Raw genomic sequence first — 14,698 nt, 5'->3', positions numbered from 1 at the left:
TCACTTCTCCATATAAACTTTAGAATTAGTTTGCCGATATCTACTAAATAACTTTCTGGGATTTTGATTGGGATACATTGAACCTATAGATCAAGCTGGGAATAACTGACATCTAACAATATTGAGTCTTCCTATCCATGTACATGGAATGTCTCTCCATTTATTTAGCTTTTCTTTGATTTCATTCATCAGAGTTTTGTTGGATTTATATCTAGGTAGTTTCCTTGAGGGCTTCCCCGGTAGCTCAGGTGGTAAAGAATCCACCTGCAATGCAGGAGACTTGGGTTTTATTCCTGGGTCAGGAAGATCCCCCAGAGAAGGGATAGGCTACCCACTCCAGTATTCATGGGCTTCCCTGGTGGTTCAAAAGGTGAAAAATCTTCCTGCAATGCTGGAGACCCAGGTTCGATCCTGGGTCAGGAAGATTCCCTAGAGGAAGGCATGGCAACCCACTCCAGTATTCTTGCCTGGAGAATCCCCATCAATAGAGGAGCCTGGCAGACACGGCTGAGCGACTGAGCGCAGCGGTTTTGTTGTGGGGGTACTAATACAAATGGTATTGTGATTTTAATTTCAGATTTCACTTGTTTACTGCTGCCTCTGCTAAGTCGCTTCAGTTGTGTTAGACTCTGTGTGACCCCATAGATGGCAGCCCACCAGGCTCCCCCGTCCCTGGGATTCTCCAGGCAAGAACACTGGAGTGGGTTGCCATTTCCTCCTCCAATGCATGAAAGTGAAAAGTGAAAGGGAAGTCGCTCAGTTGTGTCTGACTCTTAGTGACCCCATGGACTTCAGCCTACCAGGCTCCTCCGTCCATGGGATTTTCCAGGCAAGAGTACTGGAGTGGGGTGCCATTGATTTAACTGCTTATTATTAGGTTGGTGCAAAAGTAATTGCAGTTTTGCATTGTTAACCTTCGCCATCTGATATTGGAATACATTCTTAAATAAATGTGGTGATGTTATACATCATTTTAATGCACATATTTTGCTTTATTTTTTTGCTAATGACTTATTACTTGCTGTTTATTTTATATGTAGTTTAGACTATGGAAATGATGTTAGACAAAAAGCAAATTCAAGCAATTTTCTTATTCGAGTTCAAAATGGGTGGTAAAGCAGTGGAGACAACTTGCAACATCAACAGTGCATTTGGCCCAGCAAAGGTACAATGCGGGGATGGTTCAAGAAGTTTTGCAAAGGAGGTGAGAGCCTTGAAGATGAGCATAGTGGCCTGCCATCAAGTTGACAACAACCAACTGAGAGCAATCATCAAAGCTGATTCTCTCACAACTGCATGAGAAGTTGCCGGAAAACTCAACGTCAACCATTAACAGTCGTTCAGCATCTGAAGCAAATTGGAAAGATGAAAAGCTCAATAAGTGGGTGTCTCATGAGCTAATCAAAACCAAAAAAATTGTTTTGAAGTGCCATCTTCTCTTATTCCATGCAACAACAACAAACCATTTCTATATCAGATTATTGTGACATGTGACAAAAAGTGGATTTTATATGACAACTGGTGATGACCAGCTCAGTGGATGGACCAATAAGAAGCTCCAAAGCACTTCCCAAAGCCAAATTTGCACTAAAAGAAGGTCACGGTCAGTGTTCGGTGGTCTGCTGCCCATCTGATCCACTACAGCGTTCTGAATCCTGGTGAAACCATTAAATCTGAGAAGTATGCTCAGCAAATCGATGAGATGCACCCAAAACTGCAATGCCTGCAGCCGTACTGGTCAACTGAATGGGCCCAATTCTTCTCCATGACAACACGAGACTGAATGTCACACAACCAGCGCTTCAAAAGTTAAACAACTTGGGTTACGAAGTTTTGCCTCATCTGCCATATTCACCTGACCTCTCGCCAACCAACTACCACTTCTTAAAGCTTCTCGACAGCTTTCTGCAGGGAAAACACTTCTACAACCAGCAGGAGGCAGAAAATGCTTTCCAAGAGTTCATCGAATCCCAAAACATGGGTTTTTACGCTACAGGAATAAACATACTGATTTCCTTATTTCTCATTGGCAAAAATGTATTGATTGTAATGGTTCCTATTTTGAGTAATCAAGATGTGTTTGAACCTAGTTATAATGATTTAAAATTCACATCTGAAACTGCAATTACATTTGCACCAAATAGTTCCATGGGCTTCCCTGGTGGCTTGGTGGTAAAGAACCTGCCTGTCAGTGCAGGAGATGGAGGAGACAGGGTTCGATCACTGGGTTGGGAAGATCCCCTGGAGAAGGAAATGACAACCCACTTCAGTAATCTTGCCTGGAGAATCCCATGGACAGAGAAGCCTGGTGGGCTACAGTCCATGGGATCGGGGGCAAAAAGTCAGACACGACTGAAGCAACTTAGCACGGAGCACGGAAATACTTCCTGGAGCTTTTGTGTCAATTTCTTCAGATTTTCTACATAGATGATCATGTCATTTGTGGGTAGAGATAGTTTTATGTCTTCCTCCCCAATCTGTATTATCTTTTATTCCGTTTTCTTTCCTCCTTAGCCAGGATTTCCAGTAAGATGTTGAAAAGCAATCATGAGAGACAACTTCTTTGCCTTGTTCCTGATTCTAGTGGGAAGTTTCTCATCGTTCAGTAGGATGCCAGCTCTAGATTTCTGTAGGTGCCTTTAACAAGTTGAGAAAGTTTCCCTTGATTCCTAGTTCACTGAGAATTTGTATTACAAATGGATGTTGGCCGGGCTTTGTTTTCTCCCTTGGTATGTCCTGGTGCTTGGAGGAAGCGTCGGCCCATGGCAGGCCCTCAGTGGTCACCTCTGAACGGAATGGGTGCAGCATGTAGAAAAGGCTCTAGCAGGGAGAGGGAGACACCACAGCGCTGGCCTTGGGTGGGTGAGAGTGGAGGGGCCGAGTGGACATGGAGCACAACAATCCAGTCACAGGGAAGGGATGCAGGCAGGGTGAAGGGGTGCAGGTGGCGGGAGGTGGGAGCTGCAGTGGGAGCAAGTGGAAGGCTCCGCTTCGATTTTCTCAGTAAGGAGGCGGCCACACTGTCGGCTGAGAGTCCAGGAGCCTAGAGGGGAGGCAGGGCCCCAGAACCAAGATAGCAGCTTCTGGACGGAGAGGGAGGAGGTGGGCCTGGGACCAGAGCAAGAGAGGGGTCCAGGCAGCACCAGAGCAGCAGAGGGTCATGCCTTTTAAATCTCATCTCCTGCATGTCCAGGAGGGACAGGGTGGGCTCAGGAAGCAGGCGGCAGGGGACCAGGGCACCAGGGATGGTTCTGAAGGGCTCTCTAAGTTCCACTGGCTGCACACTCACCCTGGGAGGCACGGGCGCCACCACAGCCTTATGTGGGGCCAGGGCCAGACACCCCTCCCCTGAGGTACCTTCTTTGCTCCGCCAGCCCCAGTCCCTGCCGAGGACTTCTACTCAGGCCACGTGAATTCATTTAACTTTGATCCAAAGTGAAGTGGATGGGGGATGGGTCGATGGGCAGCACAGCACTGCTCCGCCCCAAGCAGCTCTGCCGTGCCCTCGCATCCCAGCCTCTCAGCAGCACTCACGCGAAGGTCTGCAGAAAGTCCAACACGCCCACCTATGCTGAAGCACAGAATTCAGCCCTGGGAGGGGTCGGGGCTCCCGGGACAAGGGGCTGATGGAGAGATGGGAGCCTCATCTTTGCCTAAGGAAAGGATAAAGGAGGCCTGATCCCTATCCTGAGAGCTTTAGCAGGGCCCTGGCCTAAATCTTTCCCTTGCATGAGCCTCTCAGCACAGAGCAATTGCTCAAACAATGACCTGTCTTCCTATCCTAGTTTTGTGGGAGTAAAGATGAGGGAGATTGGACCAGCCCGAGTCCTGTGGCTGAGGTCTCAGGGGATGGAGGAGGGAAGGTCATTCAGCCCCTCCCCCTCTTGAGCTTCGATTTTCCCACTGGTAAAATGGACAGGCCACTGAGAATCCTTCACCATCTAGGCTTCTGAAATACTCCTAAAACCTGGCATGCAGAACCACATTTGAAAGGGCAGACTTGGCCCTGTTTCTCAGAATAGTGAGGCTCAGAAGGGTGAAGCTGCTTGCCTGGAGCCACAAACAGGGCAAGGGGCAGCCCTACTTAAATCCAGGCCAACCTGGCTCATGCCCAACACTGCACCTGGATCCTCAGCCCAGGTCTCAGCCTTCCCTCAAGGGAGAGCCCAGCAGGACCCGTGGCCTTCTCACAGGACCTCATGTCTTTGGAAGGTCCTGGGGCCTCCAGCCTCGGCGCTTCTCCAGCTGGCCGCCTGCCTCCCTTGGTGCCTCATCTCTCAATCCCTGCCCCTCTCCCAGCCAGTACATTTGAGAATTAAATGAGACAAAGTTCGGGAGAGCACTGTGCACAGTGCCTGGAACCAGAACACAGAATAAACAGTCATCTTCATTATTATCTTTGGGCGCAGAGTCTCACTGAAACATCAGAGCACTTCCTGAGAAATAAAGGCACCCAGTGACACCATGGGTTGCTGAAGTCACCGCCAAGGCAGGCATTTTGCTGAAGCATCCAAAATATCCTGATGGTCACCAGGAGCCAAGGGAGGGGGCTGAGGACACCCAAGCTCCCGGGGCAGCAACCTCAGGCCAGCAGATCCCAGCGGCTCAACAGCACATCAACCATCTCCAAAGGGACTCTGCCTGGCAGCCTAGGGATGCAGCCAGGACGGGGACACAGGAAGATTGAAACCCAACTTTCTCCCTCCAGGGACAGCAGGCTTGCAGGGAAACCAAGACGCCTGAGGAGGCCCTGCAGGCTCCAGGGACAGATGGACTATTAGAAACGAGAGAGGCTGGGCTGCTATGTGAGCTGAGCCTCAGTGTTGGCATCTGGAAATAGGGCAGCTGCTCGTCATCCTTGGGTCTAACCATGAGGACCCACCAGGATGAGAAAGGGTGCCACATGTGGCAGGGGCACTGGGAAAGACCTCAACCTGGGGAAGGACAAAGTTTAAGGAAATAACCACTCAGCAGGAGCTAGCAGCAGCCAGGAAGGGAACCATAGAAAGGTATTTCAACAGGAAGAAAAGCTCCACTGGCTCTAAAACAAGAAAGGTGCCCATGGAGGCGCTGACAAGGACAGAGTCTCGTCCTTTCTCCAAGGGGCAGGGCAGCGACCACCCTGGAGGGCACATCGCTAGTGGCTATAAAAGTTGCTAAGGCACAGGCCCTCTGACCCAGCAGGGCTACATGCAGACTTCTTGCTTGCATGGTCCTGGCACAGGGACCTCACGACCCAGGTGATCACAGCAGTGTTATGTGGGGTGGTGAGGCTGCTCACAAACCAGAAATCCAGCCCAATGCACGCAATGCAGGTGACTGTAAAACCATTCTGCTCATGGACGTACTGATCAAAGGTGCCATCTACTACACCTCTCCCGTGCATTTCCACTTAGAGTTCCCGCAGTCTGATGAGGGGGAGGACCATCAATACCTCCCCTTGCAGATGAGCAAATAGGGGCACAGAACAGTCAAGAAATCTGCCCAAGGACACACAGCTGGTAAGTAGCACAAACCAAGCATACTGAACATGCTTCTCTCTCCAAGATATATTGCTAAACAACTACATATTTTTCTTAAAGGAGAAAAAAATCAGGATGCAGGACAGCATACCCAGGTTGAGTGATGGCTCTTCCAAACTACGTGTTCACCCAGTACCTGTGAATGTGAGTTCATTTAGGTAAAGAGTCTTTTCAGATATAATTAAGCAAGGGATCTGGAGATGAGATCATCCTGGATCATACATGCTAAGTCACTTCAGTGATGTCTGACTTTGTGTGACCCCATGGACTGTAGCATGCCAAGCTCCTCTGTCCACAGGATTCTCCAGGCAAGAATACTGGAGTGGATAGCCAGGCCCTCCTCCAGGGGATCTTCCCAACCCAGGGATCAAACCCATGTCTCTTAAGTCTCCTGCATTGATAGACGCGTTCTTTACCACTGAGTCATCAGGGGAAAATGGCCCTAAATCCAATGACAAGTCTCCTCTAGAGAGGAGAGAAGACTCGGAGCAGAAGGCCATATGAAGACACATGGCAGGGACACGTCTACCAGCCAAGGAACCCCAGGAGGGCTCAAGGAGGAAGCGACTCTGCCAACGTCTTGAATTCAGACTCTGGCCCTGGAACCGAGAGACAATAGCCTGCTCTGTTTTAAGCCCCCAGTCTGTTTTGACTTGTTACAGAAGAAAGTAGTACAGACTCCACCTGCTGCCCACCATCCCACTTCCATTTTCCCCTTGGGACCTAGCTGACTGACGTCCTCAGGACGGCAGCCCCACGCAGGGCAGTGCAGACATGTCAGCTGTGCAGATTTGTTCAACCACTTGCCCTCATGTTCCCTGTTACCAGATGAGCAGACTGAGACCATAGGCTCAGGTCACAGCTCCCAGGGGTGCTGCTCCCCCGCCGCCCCCTCCACCGGTGTCTGATCTGAGGCCCACCAGGAGGGCAGCTGGGTCAGGACAGAACCCAGAGCTTGGCCACCTCGCTCTGTAGCCTCAGGGTCAGGGCATCTGCCGCAGGATTGGGACAAAGCCCACAAGTGCCCCGAGGCTATAGCTGGCAGGGCCAGCAGAGGAAAGGAAAAGGGTGGCTGGGGTCTCCTCTGCTATGAAACCCCCAGGGAGGGGACAGGCCATTCTGTGGCTGCCCCCAAGGACTTTTGAAGGCATCCCCTCCAATGGTCCTGAAGGCTCCTGGAGCCAGGGTGGGGGTTGGGGGAGACTTGGCCACCCTGGCCAGGCAGGTGCTGCTGACAGCTTGAGGCACAGCGGGCCAAGGTGATGGGCACAGTTAGCCTCCGGCCTGCATGGCAGAGGGGCTGGGGGCAGGGAGCAAGGAGGCTGCCCTGGCTGCCCTGGCTGCCCTGACCGCAGAGCTGGAGCGGAAGGGGGAAAAGAAAACAGATTCCCAGACGGAGGCGTGATGCTCACATCCACTTCACAAGCAGGACTGCTGAGGCGTGGCGTGAGCACCCGGGCGGTCCTCTCAACTCAGCCTCTCAGACTTTCCACGGGGGCTCTCAGTGGGGCCAGGCGGGGACCGTCCTTCTGATTCCTCCAAACCAGGTGACAGGACTGCTGGTGGCACCCAGCAGGAAGCTCGGTGGCCGACTGAGGGTGACCGTCCCCAGCAGAGGCCTGTTTCCCCACCCCCACCGCCCCCAGGGCCTCAGAAGAGCAACCTGGCCAGCGCTTCCCCTTCAGGGTCAGGCACCACACCGGCCTCAGCCTCGCATTTGTCCATGCTGGGCCACACAGTCCCTAAGACCCAGAAGGCATGGACAGCCCAGGTCTGCCTGCAGCAGGGTGACCTCCCCGCGGGTGCTAAGCCAGGGCTCCACCCCGGGTCCCTGGAACCAGGATTTCTGAGGGTGGAGCCAGATCTGGATTCTCCAACTGCTGCCCGAGGGAGCTGAGGAAGGAGGTACCCCAGCAAAGATGCAACACACCTCCCAGGGCCAAGATACACCAACTCTGCAGCTCCAGGTTCTCTGTCCCAAAGAGGCCACAACCACAACTCAGAGCCCACTGCCTGGGAACTCGGGTGACTGTGCATTCCTAGATTCCACAGCTAAGATTCCATGGTCCCAAGGCTCCGACTTAGCCCTCAAGCCAACACCATCGAAGGAGATAGGATGAAGCCCCAGGGGATGGGGCCCGGGGCACCAGCATGGACAGCAGGGTGGAAGATGAGAAACATGGAAAGGGGGATGGGGAGAGAGACACAGGGCGCTGCCGACATGTACTGGTGAAGCACTCGGACAACCCAGAAAGTTCTCTAATGACAGTCACCTCGAGTGCATGTAGCTTCATGGTAGGGGTGAGGGGAAGACAAAGTTTGAGAAAAAGAAATTCATTTCTATCCTTAAAATTTTCTGATGCTTTACCATGAGCATGTAACACTCTTGTCATAAAAAGCTGTGATAATTAGCAGAAGAATATGACAAAGTCTATGCTTCCTTAAGTGTCTGTTCACTTGTTTCATTATCTCCCCAACCGAGACATCAGTTCCCAGGCCCCAGCCCCAGGCACAGGGCATAGCAATGATGCTTGCTGGAGACTTAATTGTCAGAAGAATGAATAATGCTGAATTCTGAGCTCCTCGAGGCCTGTGTCACTAAAACTCACCCATCGGAGACCTCCAGAGCTCTTTGAGAACAGAAAGAGAGCCCAGCAAGGATAGCGAGATCCAAGGGCCCATCCCGAGGGTGTCATGTGAGAGGGGCTCCAGGGCCCTGCCCACACCCTGCCTCCACAAGGTCATGGCCCAGGCCCCTGGGAAGCCCCACCTCTGAGCCCCACCTGACCCCAGATCCCAGCTCCCACAGGAGTCACCAGCATCCATCCTACTCTGCCCTCCCAGTGACAGTGACCCAGAGAGGCACCTCTGCTCCTGGAAAGAGGCCAGATGAAGCCAGCTCCCCTTGGCACCCCTGGCCCAGCTTGGCCTGGAACCAAGAGCCCAGAGGCACAGGGTCGGGGCAGGGGGTGGCGTGACTGCTACCACCCAGAATGCCAGCTGCTGGCAGAGATTTATTTTTACTTTAAGTGCTGGGGAATTGCAGGCTGGAGCAGCCAACTCAGGGGGCTTGGGTTGCAGCTGGAAGGAGAGGAGGTGGGCGGGGAGCGGGGGCACAGCCCCTCCTTGACCTTGGCCATCGGCTGTTCAAACACACACACAGAGCTCAGTACCTCGGTATCTCCACATTCACCCCACTCACCCACCCAGCCCAGCTCTCCAAGGGATGCCTCCAAGATGCTGTGAGGAGGCTTTAGAGGCAGAGGGTCTCAACTGCTGCCCCCAACTCTGCTCCTAGAGAGACCTGCCACCTCCAGCTGGGGCTGTCCCTCTCAGGCCACAGGCTGCCCACTCCCACAGTGAGCATGTCCCACCGTCCTCTCCCCCAGGCTGCCCCCACAGTTGGGGACCATGGCCACAGTGAGCGGGTGGGACCAGGCTGTTCCAGAGGTGAGTTCAGGAGATGAGCACTCAGGGTACTAACACTCCAAGGGAGACCGACAGGAAACAAGACAAACACGAGGGACCGCTTTGCCCAGGGGAGCCCGAGAGGCAAGACCTGAAGGTGATGAGGGCGGAGTCAAGTGGACATCTGCAGGGGAGTGTTGGGGCAGGAGCTGGCCTGCGTGCTGGAGGTGCAGAGGGGAGGGAGCAGGATGACCTGAGGGGAAGAGGAAGCGAAGGCACAAGGAGGACCAGTCTGCAGGGCCCGGTGGACCAGGATGAGGAGGGTCCAGAGCCCAGACCCTAGGGGCCACGCAAAGAGAGCCACGTGTGGTGCTACCCGACTGAAGGCTAACTGGGGGCCCAGGGCCCCCACAGCCTCATGCAGCCTTTGCAGCTGCCACTTCAGCAGCTGGGCAGGAAGACGGAGCAGCGGGACACAGGTGGGGTGAGTGGAGGCAGGGGAGTCGGGAGGTGACTCGGCTGCCCTCGCTGGGCCTCAGTTTCCCCACCTGTCCAAGGGGAGGAGGGTATCAGGGGAGGGGCAGTTGTGCCCGGTGTCACTCACAGCAAAAGCCCCAGCACCAGCCCACACCCTCTGCCACGGAGCCCCTCCACTCCACACCCCATTTGTTTTAGGAACCCCCAGAGGCACTCACAGAGGCTCACATTTCACTGTCCCGTCCCGGGCATCTCAGAAGCCTCCCTGCCTGATGCTTTGATCCCACTTCACAGATGACAGACTGGGGCCCAAGAGGAGAAGTGACGCCGCAGTCAGACCACTGGCTGCACTTGCCCCGGTTGCCTGCCCCAAAGTCTCTCCCGAAACAAGGAGATCCTTGGGGGCAAGGGCCGGGTCTGCATTTACTCAACACCCATTTATTAAGCACCTTCTGTATGCCAGACACTGCACTGGGGCCACAGCTCAGCAGGGAGCACCAGAGTCTCCACCCCAGGAGCACACTTCTGCTGAGGCTCTGCGGCAGAGAAAGCAGCCCAGACACAGACCCGCTGAACATTTACAGAGCTCCTACTGCATGCGAGGCCTTAACCAGGCCCTGAGGACACAGCAACCTGGGAGCTGGGATGGCGGGCAGGCACCAGGCCCTGTAGGGGTCCAGCCCTGGGTGTAGGAGCCGCCACAGTCAGCCTGGCGCAGAGACACATCTGGGCAGGGTATCTGGGGGATGCAGGAAGGTGGGCTCTGGGTCGGAGCCATGTTCCAGTCTCTCTGGGAGCCTCCCTGGGACTCAAAAGCTATTGCCACCCTCTGCACTGGCTGACCATTAGGAAATTAAATCGGCTGGCAGAGTGCTGGGCCCTCAGCCAGTGCCCAGTGAGGGCTCCAATTCTGCTCTCGGCCCCAGATCCTCTGGAAAACCCGCCTGCCTGAGCTTGGCCTCACCCCCACCCCCAACCCCATCCCCACCCCCACGGCTTCTCTGAAGCCTCTGAGCCTCCTGCCCTGCCCGCAGCCCAGTTTCAGGCTGGCTCTCTTTCATCTCTGGCCTTCCCCTGGCTGTCTCCCTACCACACGGCCAAATTCCTCTGGAGCAGCCATCCTGTTGTCCAAGCCCACACCCACCACACCTTCCGAGTGGCCAGCCCAGCTTCCAACCCCTTGTTGTCCATGAGTTGCCTCCCCCAGCCCCTCCTCCAGGTCAGCAGTGGCAAGGCTCCAGCTGCAGCCCCAGGGGAGGGGCAGGTGTGCCCAGTGTCACTCACAGCAAAAGCCCCAGCAGGGGCTCAGCAACAGGCACCAGGTGAACCCAGTCAAAGGACAGCCAGACTGAGCTGGGAGCAGCAGGCTGAGTGGGATTCAGGTGGGCCCTGAGGGGGCTCAGCAGCCTCCAGCCTGGAGCCAGACAATGGCCACAGAGGTTTCTGGGAGTGACAGTGCATTTGCTTCCACCCCAGACACTGTGCCAAGGCTCTGGGTGCCATTCTTGGTGTTGCCAGCCATGGCCCAGGGCACCTGAGGCCTCACCAGGCCAGAGGAATCTGCTCACAGCCAAGCCGGTCCCAGTGCTTCACAAGTACAGGGCGCTGCGGTCGCTGTGACTGCTGTTACTGTTATCACTGCTGTCCTACTACTTCACTGCCTCAGGGCCACCAGTGTTTCCTTGTCCTGTTTGGGCAGACTTGAGAGGAGGGAAAGCATGGCCCTGAGACAGGAAACCCAACAGGGCAGCCCTCTGGCCTAGGGAGAGCAAGGTGGAGTTTTATGCTCAAACTCCTGACAAGCTGTGTGGCTCTGGGCAAGATCTTACCCCTCCCTGGGCACTTTTTCCTCCCAGTACAGCACAGTTCACTGAACATCCTTCCACCAGGTACATATCTCAGGGGGTCCCCTCCTGAGCAACCTGAAGCCCGATGAGGGTCTGACATGGCAGTCGGGCATGGGAGGAGGTCCAGGGAGAGACCAGCAAAGTCAGGCTCTGCCCCTTTCACCAAGGGATGGTCCATCCCATTCAGGACTAGGGAGGGGGCTCTGCTCTACCCTCACCTGGACAGGGGGCACAAGGTAAGGTCCGGGACTGGGAATTCAGAGATGCCAGGTATGTCCCGATCACAGTGGTAAAGAATCTGCCTGCCAGGACAGAAGACCCAGGTTTGATCCCTGGGATGGGAAGATCCTTGGAGAAGGAAATGGCAACCCATGCCAGTATTCTTGCCTGGAGAATCCCATGGACAGAGGAGCCTGGCAGGCTACAGCCCATGGGGTCGCAAAGAGTTGGACATGACTGAGCACACAAACATATATACACACAGGTGTTTGTAAACACCCAGCATTTGTAGAATGCCCAGTGCATGTGCTTAGCGGTACATCAGTAGGGAAGAGGGACCTCCGCTGCTGTCCAGCATACTGGTGCCCCCTTCTTGTCCCCAAGGATGCTCAAACAAGCCCCTCCCCTTTGCACCCTGCTCTCCCTTGGGGTCTTGGCCCCACATGATGGAAGCCCCCTTTCTGGAGCTGCCAAAACCCGGCCCCCTACCTGGAAGGGAGGGGCTGTCCGAAAGCCGAGGGGCAGATTTTGCTGGGGAGTTTCTTTGAGATGGGAATCCAGCACGAGGTGGGGGTGCTCTTCTCACAACGGAGGAGGAAGCATGCCACAGGAAGGCCAGAAAGCCCCACCGCTCCATGGGCTGTCCCCTCCCTGGCCCTCCCTGGCCACATGGTGGCGGTCGGGACGGAGACCTGTGATGAGGCACTGCATAGGAGCAAACTAGCACAAGGGGAGGTTGGGGTCCAAGTCAGGCAGCAGCCAGGGTCTGGCTGTCCTTTGCACCTAGGGAGCAGGTGAGGGGTAGGCCAGAGGCTACCACCTTCTGGGTTCACACCTTCCAGGAGGCGGCTGCTGATTTCAGCGGCGTGTGGGCGCCTCTGTGCTCCCAGGAAACGAAGCCTGAAAACCCCGGGCTGTGGGACGGGACATGGATATGGGGGACAGGAGGTCCCCAGCACTTTATTCCAGGGCCCGTCCTGGGCATGGGGGAGCAGAGAAGCGGGCAGTGGTCCCGGCAGTGCAGTGCTCTGGGAGGATGAGCAGCCCAGGAAACGGGAAGCAGGGTGGCCAGGTCCTAGCAGATCCAGGCCATGGGGAGGCAGAACTAAAGACCACCTCCAAAGAGACACTTTCCTGTGCTCTCTCGTTCTGAACACAGGTGTTTAAATATACACAAGACATGTGCACACTCGTCAGAACAGGCCTCGAATCCCATCTGAAGCCCCACAGGAGCTCTGCACCCAGCTGCTCTCTCCGGGGCCCCTCCCCGCGCCCCAGGACGTCCAGAGCAGACCGCAGCACGGTGAGAGGACCCCGGCCCTGAATCCGCCGGGCTTCTCAGCCAAGGCCCCCCCCCCCGCTCCGCGATCAAAGCCGATTTCTAAAAGCAAAGGAAAAAAAAAAAAAAAAAAAGGTGCGCCTGGACTCGCTGGCTAGCTCACTCGCCAGCGGAGAACACCGTTTCCAGAATGTTTTTGCTCCATTAGAGCACAGAAGATGAGAAAGAGAGCCGACTCCAAGGACCCGCAGCCCTTGGGCCTGGGGGCATTTTCCCGGCCGCCAGTAGTCCGCGCTCCCCTGCGCATCCCGACCCCAGTCGGGGGGTCTCCGGAGAAGGTCATGGGTAAGACTGACGCTGCCCACGAAAGTGCCTTCCCACGCTCCCTCCCGAATCTTTTCGTGCAAGTCGTCCAGAAGGGGACCGTGGGCGCCTCAAAGTTTCCCGGAGCGCCCCCAGGACGAAGGTTAGCAAGAAGCGAAGTTCCTTGGTGGCGGTGGCTGGAGACATGGCAGGGGAGAAAAGCTTGCAGTCAGCATTTCCTCCGATAGCTCACCAGGGAGGGGGAGAAAGGGGAGAAAAAGAAAAAAAACAGAAAACGAGAGGACGAACCAAGCCCGCCGTCCCACCTGCCCTGCTGCGGCACCCTCTCTTGCTCGGTCGGCCCGGGAGGGGACCGGCGGGGAGCTGGAGCCGAGCCCCCGGGCGCTTACCTCGGTCAGTGCCCTGTACACTGCGCGCTCCGCGTCCTCCGAGCTCCGGGCGGCTGTTCCTGGCCCCGGCAGCCGCCGCGCTGCCTGCATCGCTGCCGCCGCCTCAGGGCAGCCCCCGGGGGTGCTCCATGCTGAGGGGCGCGTCGGTCTGGGCCGCCGATCGCCCCGGTCCAGCCGCGGGTCGGGGGCGCGCGCCTGGACGGCGCCCCCGGTCGCGGGGCGCACGCTCGGGTCGGCGCGGTTGGCTTCCGTCCCTCAGTCCGGCGGCTCGTGCGGCCGATCCAACCCCTCCCCCGCCTGCTGCTATCTGATCCCAGGCTGGGCCCGGCCGCGCTCCCCTACGCCCAGGCGCCCCGCGCCTCCACGCCCGCTCCGGCCGCTCGCCCTCAGCTACGGTTCCCCGGGAGGCGGTGGCAGAGGCAAGGCCCGGAGAAGGCGGGGAGAGTGGAATGGAGGGCGAGGAGGCGGCAGGAGACTGAGGCTCGGCGCGCTCCCAGCTCCGCGCCCGGCTGTCACCAGAACCCAGCTCGGCAACAACTCTAACTCTCAGCCGAGAGCACTCCCGCTCTGCGCCGCTCCGCCGCCGCCCCCGCCCACCAGACCCAGGCCTGACCGGGCGTCCCTGGCCCCGGCCCCCCTCCACACACAGACACACCACCAGCCACTTGCGCACTGGAGCGCGCGCGCGAGCGTGCACACGCGCGCGCACACACACACACACAGGCGGAGGCATGTCCTCCCAGGGACCCACACAGGTGCATGGCGAAGGCACACACAGCCAAGCACACGAGCTCAGGCGTCTGGATCCACACATGCAGAATGCATGCTGTGACATACATGACGGTTGCAGGTGTACAGGTACGATAAACACTCATACTTCCACGTGCAGGCTGGTGGCTGCGGGAGGGCACCTGTGCACAGATCTCAACTTGCACATTCCCATGGACTCCTTTCCCGTTGCACACAGGCGTGCACACTCGGACACACATATTTCTCCCTCTTTAATAGAATTTGTCTCCTCATCGTGCGCTCTGCTTGACTCTTCCGTCTCCTGCTTTCTTTCTGTGCTCCTCCCCCTGCCCTCTTTCTCCGAGGACCTGACCCCCATGTGACCCTCTTCTCTTGCCACCCCTGCCTCTGCCTCTTCCCAGCCTGTTCCCACAGGCCTGCCCTTCAAGCCTCCTGGGGCCTATTGTCTGGGCCTCAGATCTCTCAGCCATTGGCAGGGCCCAG

The 14,698-nt window shown here is 56.4% G+C and overlaps 1 protein-coding gene across 3 annotated transcripts in view; it reads right to left on the bottom strand.

Moving 5' to 3' along the window:
* KCNJ12 (potassium inwardly rectifying channel subfamily J member 12) overlaps nucleotides 1–14,049 on the bottom strand; it is a 37,744-nt gene extending 23,695 nt beyond the window's left edge. For 2 of the 3 annotated variants that reach the window (XM_019981504.2, XM_070773246.1), the window contains exon 1: nucleotides 13,466–14,048. The gene's annotated coding sequence lies outside the window, so the exon portion shown is untranslated. Of the gene's footprint in view, nucleotides 1–13,465 lie in introns of all 3 variants that reach the window. The other variant, XM_070773247.1, reaches the window with a different exon arrangement.
* Nucleotides 14,050–14,698: the final 649 nt, after the last annotated feature.

Source organism: Bos indicus, chromosome 19, assembly GCF_029378745.1.
Source record: "Bos indicus isolate NIAB-ARS_2022 breed Sahiwal x Tharparkar chromosome 19, NIAB-ARS_B.indTharparkar_mat_pri_1.0, whole genome shotgun sequence".
NCBI classification, from domain to species: domain Eukaryota; kingdom Metazoa; phylum Chordata; class Mammalia; order Artiodactyla; family Bovidae; genus Bos; species Bos indicus.
This window is presented reverse-complemented; position numbering and strand designations above follow the sequence as displayed.